The sequence below is a fragment of the Nomascus leucogenys genome, chromosome X, assembly GCF_006542625.1.
Source record: "Nomascus leucogenys isolate Asia chromosome X, Asia_NLE_v1, whole genome shotgun sequence".
In the NCBI taxonomy this organism is placed as follows: domain Eukaryota; kingdom Metazoa; phylum Chordata; class Mammalia; order Primates; family Hylobatidae; genus Nomascus; species Nomascus leucogenys.
This window is the reverse complement of record NC_044406.1, coordinates 111,467,726-111,473,870: the sequence shown is the minus strand read 5'-3', so window position 1 is coordinate 111,473,870 and position 6,145 is coordinate 111,467,726. Positions and strand designations below refer to the sequence as shown.

General features: G+C 41.7%; 1 pseudogene; it reads left to right on the top strand.

Moving 5' to 3' along the window:
• The first annotated feature begins 4,609 nt into the window (after positions 1 to 4,609).
• LOC100602169 lies at positions 4,610 to 5,735 on the top strand (annotated as a pseudogene).
• Positions 5,736 to 6,145: the final 410 nt, after the last annotated feature.

Sequence of the window (6,145 nt, the reverse complement as noted above, 5' to 3'; positions counted from 1 at the left end):
TGACACTGCTTTGGCATCAAGCAAACTTAAAACTTATAGTAGTATAAATGTGTATTTTAAAGGAATAAGTATAACAAACCCCAAGATAAATGTCAAGTACTTACATGAATACTAATATGTCTCTGATCCCTAAGAGATTTAGAGGGACAAATTCAGTCTGAGTATTTCAAAAATATCTGTATAGTTTTTTTCACACATTTAAAAAACTAAAGGTATGGCAGATTATTTTTTCACTTTTTATTTTGGTTTTGGCTAAATGCAACCTGAATCCCCAACTTCAGACTGATCTACTGGGAGCAAATTTGAGATGGCTGCAGACATCCAGATGTTCTATTTGTTTGGTGGCTGGCAAACAGCCCCTTTACTTCAAATACTGCCCACTTTGGCAGACTGGTTTGTTGATTACAAAGAAAAATCCCATTAGGACCACCCCTATTAAGATGATAGTCTTTAGATTATTCAACCACTGAAACAACAAAAACAATATGTAAATCACCAAAAAGTTGAATTACCAAAGCACTGCTGAATTTCTGTCATTTATTTACAAATTCCCCTGTGAACAGGCTCTTTCTTGTCATTTGTTTGCTTTGGCAGGCCACTTATCAAAACAGAGAGTCTAAAAAAGCATCCCAAATAAAATGACTGGTTCCACTAATCATGTCATCAATGGTATTATTCATTCTTACATTTCTAACCACCTTTATCACTGCTTCTGGGAAAGCAACTATGTAGCATTTAGGCAGTAAGGGATCCTTTAACGTATCATAGCACAGTTTGGCACACCAAACAATAGCATAACATCCAATCATCATGAAACATTAATCCTTAAAATATTAGGTGGTCAAAAGAAAATACTTATCCACAACAGTGTACATACAAATACATGAATTAATGATTTCCAGAAGCTATGTGTTTTGTGCAGTTTAAAGTCACAGCTATAAATATCAAAAGGCAACAGAAAATGGTGGCAACAAGTGAACACAAATGCCCCAATATATTGCTTTTATTTTAGTAATTTCATGCACATTTGCATTTAAATAATTTTTTAAAGGTAAAAAGAGATAATCCTACCACATCATATGTTGTCTGTTATGCTATAGAAGACAATCATATTTTCAAATATTCCTTCAGTCACTTTTTCATCATTATTAGTGGACAGTATTAATTATATTTTGACCATCTAATGTATCACAGAATATCACAAGTGCAAACAAAGATGAAGAGAAAATGAATGTTATGTGCATTTGTAAAATGCCACAGCAATTATTCATTTGTTTACTCGGTCACCTTTTCTCTGGCCAGGAGAAGCTAGGGCCTTAAGCTTCACAGAAAAGGTTGGTCTGTCTTCCATTTTACATATATGAGAGACCCTATGCACACACATATGAGAGACCCTGTGCACACACACACATAAGCACGTTCATAAATTATTTTAATCAAACGTAAAGCATTCAACCTGTAAAAGCAAACTGTAGGCAAAACAAAAGGTGAGTTACTCATTGCAATCTAGTAAAGAATGTCATATCTTTCTTTGAAAAGTGAGGAATATAACAAAGGGCCGTAGAGTGAGTTTTTTTTTTCCCAAATAAAAATATGTTTGTGGGTTCTTTAAATATGATCTTAGCTCAAAGTAGCTCTATAAAGCATTCAAGTATTCCCAGGGGTGGAATATGATAATATGTGAATTCTTTAACAGTGTTTTAGCTGGTCATGTAATTCATTATTATGATGAGGAAATTAAATCAACATATTCATGCTGTTTTTCTTATAAAGATAAAAGGATATCCAGTTTGAATCATTGTCAAGTTGTCATTTTTGAGGAAAAATCTCATTACATAATCTTCACTTTCAGTGCTCACAATCAATCTTTTACTTATAACAAATTAGGGGAGAAGTAGCTTTTCTCAGTTGAGACTTGTTTCTACATGTCTAAATATTGAGCTACTCAGGGTCATGATAAACTCCACGAAAAAGAGCTGAAGGCCTTAGACACATGTAAGACCTTTGTGTACATGGTTTTCAAGAATCAGCTTATTTAATTTAAAGCTGTTTCTGTGTCTCTGATAAGAGATTAGGAGAGGTTTCTGTATTTTGTAATAATCTATAATTTACTTTAAGTCTTTTAGTTACTTTTCCTATGAAATCCTTGATCAATTTAATTCTGCAATGAAAAATGTTAGGGTATGTGGTTCACTGAATACAGGATATGACCTGCAGTCGACACAAAGTAAGTTAAGAACTCAATGCCCCTATCAAAATTAGTACGGAACATTCATAAGTGTGTGAATGTCTTTCTCACATTGCATCACTCTCACACTGACTACTCTTCTGCCTCTCACTTCCACCTTTTATACCCCTTTTTATGACATTGCACCAACCCAGATTATCCAGGATAATCTCCCTATTTTAAGGTTAGTTGATTAGCAATCTTAATTCTTCTTTGCCATGTGAAATAACATATTCATGTTTTCCAGGGATTAGGACACATACATCTTCAGTGACCATTATTCTGTCTACCACACCTGCCAATAACTACATAAGTGAGCTTGGAAATGGATCCTTTCACAGTGGCGACTTCAGATGAGCTCCCAGCCCTGGCTTACGACTTTAGTGCAGCTTCGTGAGAGACCCTAAAGCAGAGGTCCCAGCTGAGCTGTACCCAGATTCCTGACCCACAGAAACTATGAGATAATAAATGTGCATTACGCTAACTGCTAAATTCTGGTAATTTGTTATACAGCAATAGATAACCAATACAGTATTTAAAACTAAATTATTGTTTTTATTTGCACATTTTACCTAGGTTTTATTTTTGCATCCATTTAATTAAAAATAAATGTACCTTATTGATTTCAGGTTGTGGAAATTACAGGTTACATTTAAGTTATTCAAACCAATAGTTGGAATGATCAATTACCATAGTGTTTATAATGAAAAGCTCCAGTGTACTACCCTCACATAGTAATTATACGAAATCAACAATAAAAATCACTCTTATTTTAGCTACAGACTGATCCTCAGAATATGATTACAGTATAGGAAGATGATCAGTCAGAAGAAAAGGCATGGTAGCCTAGCCACACCACAATGCTTATAATTATAAAGAAATTGTAGTGCATTCAACTGAAATTTTAGCTGCTGGAATCAAATTAATGTGTTGCTAGTTACATTTTCACTTCCTCCAAAATCAAGGATGTTTTCTCTTCTTTATAGAACAGGGAGCACCGAGAGATGAAATTACCATAAAAACTAAAAAGCTGATTTATCTTGCAATGTTTTTTGGTATATTCAATGGGTGATACGTATACCAATTGATCTGTAACTGACTCACTTAATTGGTTAAACCATGGAAATAATGAGTGAAGTTAATTGCCCTACATAGAACAGAACTCAAGACTCTTTAGCACTACGTTCCTCTCTGCCAAATGAATACTGTTTTTTTAAATGAATCATGGATATTAACAAGCTTTGCCATTCACTAGTGAGAAACTATAAATTTGCATATGCCCATATGTATTTTTTGGTAGCTATTCAGAGAGACTGCCTGTTTAATGCCAATCAGTTGGGTTTCACTGTTACTTCTGGGTAAGGAAGAATAATCATACAAATGGTTTTATAAACTGAAACTAGTAGGTGCTAAGCATGTTTTCATATATTAATTAACACCTGTATTCAGTAGGTATAATTATTCCCATTTTATAGATGGGGAAATTGAGGCAGAGAAAGAATAAGCAACTTGCTTAATATCACATAGCTAGCAATTGCTAGTGCTAGGATTCAAATTCTGTTTATCCCTTATACTACACAAGAGTTCCAAGAGTGTTAATAGTCTTAATTGTTCTAAAATTCAGATGTCTAAGTAGAAAAAACTATATTTATTAGTGTTATGGATTGAATTGTGTCCCCCCAAAAATTCATATGTTGAAGTTCTAAACTCCAGTACTTCTGAATGTAACCTTAATTAGTTAAAATGAGCTCACTAGGGAGGCCCCTAATCCAATATGACTGCTGTTCTTATAAACAGCAGAAATTTGGACAAAGGCAGACACACACAGAGGGGAAACAATGTGAAGAGACACAGGGACAAGACAGACATCCACACGCCCAGGAGAAAGGCCTAGAACAGAGTATCCCCCCATAGCCCTCAGAAAGAACCAACCCTGCCAATATCTTCATTTCGGGCTTCTAGCCTTCAAACTTGTGAGGCTAAATTTCTGTTGTTTAAGCCATCCAGTCTGTGGTACTTTGTTAAGGCAGCCCTAGCAAACTAATATGATGAGTATTACTTTTTTCTAGATGGTAATAAAAATATGGAACTTTCTCTGAGAAGGCTCTATCTGGCTGTCAAATGCTGAGCCTACACTGTTTTCTAGTGAATTTTTAAGTTTTATTCCAGTTGGTGGTTTCATGCATTACTTTGTCGAAGCACATGAGGCAGTGGTTCAAGCAAGCAACCTCCAGGTAACCAAGTCAAGGTGGTCGAATCCTACGGATGAGGGCATCGGATGGCAGCCCCCGGGCGCGGGCTGACAAGTGGAGCTGGCCTGAACTTCCGGGCCTTTGGGCCTTCCAGGAGAATTGGATCCCAGCCACACCAGGAGCTGAAGCCATGGCCTCAAAGCCTGAGAAGAGTGTGGCATCGTCTGTCTTTATCACCCTTGCACCCCTGGGCCGCGATTTAGCTGTGGTTGAGGAAGGGAGCCAGGTGGTTTGTGAGGCCTGATGTGGCCTCCCCTGGGAGGCTCCTGCCCCCATGAAGCCACCCGGAGCTGGCTTAGCGAGAAAGCCCAGCCCCTGGGCACCCCCTGGCAGGGCTGCAGCCACAGTGCCAGCTACACCTCTGCAGCTCTCCAGTGGAGGATGCTCACCCCCTCCTCCTGTCCTGGATGGTGAGGACGCACTTCCTGACCTGGACCTCATCCCACCCCCTCCACTGCCCCCTCCGGTGCTCCTGCCTTATGAAGAAGAGGCTCCTGCTCCAATGGGGGCCTCACTCATTGCAGAGTTAGAGCAGTTGCACCTGCCCTCGCCGCAACCCCAACCACAGGCCCCGGTGGAGGAACCTTCAGTCCAGCCTGGGCCCAGTCCCCTCAGGCCTGGGGAGGAAGAGCTTCCACCTTCCCCAGCAGAGCCTGTTGAGAGAGAGTCGTCCACAGACATCTGTGCCTTCTGCCACAAAACCGTGTCCCCCCCAAGAGCTGGCTGTGGAGGCCACGAAGAGGCAGTAACATGCCCAGTGCTTCACGTGGCACACCTGCTGCCGCCAGCTGGCTGGGCAGAGCTTCTACCAGGATGGGCGACCCCTCTGCGAACCCTGCTACCAGGACACACTGGAGAAGTGCGGCAAGTGTGGCGAGGTGGTCTGGGAGCACATCATCAGGGCCCTGGGCCAGGCCTTCCACCCCTCCTGCTTCATGTGTGTGACCTGTGCCCGGTGCATCCAGGATGAGAGCTTTGACCTGGGCAGCCAAAACGAGATGTACTGCCTGGACGAATTCTACAAGAAATCGGCCCCTGTATGCAGCATCTGTGAGAATCCCATTATTCCTTGGGGTGGGAAAGATGCCTTCAAAATCAAGTGCATGGGAAGAAACTTCCATGTAAATTGCTACAGGTGTGAGGACTGCAGGATCCTCCTGTCTGTGGAGCCCAGGAACCAAGGCTGCTACCCCCTGGACAACCGTCTCTTCTGCAAGCAGTGCCATGTGAAGCAGAGTGCTGCTGGGTGCTACTGAGAGCACCACTGGGTGTTAGACAGTGAGCGGTCCACTAGCCCTGGCTGGGGCCCTTTCCTGACTTGGTTTCCCTTCCTGACCTGCTCTTGCACACTTTCCTTCTGAGCTTCCATGGGGACCAGCCTGTCCAGGACACAGCGGGGCTGAGCACCCCCAGACCTTCCACTCCACCCTCTGGGCACCAGAAGGCTCCTGGACCATGAGTGTCACCCGAAGAATTCCCTGCTGGCCCCAACCTTCTTCCAGGAGAAAGCTGGAGGGAGTCTGCTGGGGGCACTTGGACCCCTAGCGTTGACTGTAGCTCTCTGGTAGGGGTGCTGGGACCAGTCCGGCTTGCAGGGTTGAGCCATTTGAGGAAAAACTCCAAGGTCCATTAAAAAGTGCTTTTTAGGCTGGCCACGGTGGCTCGC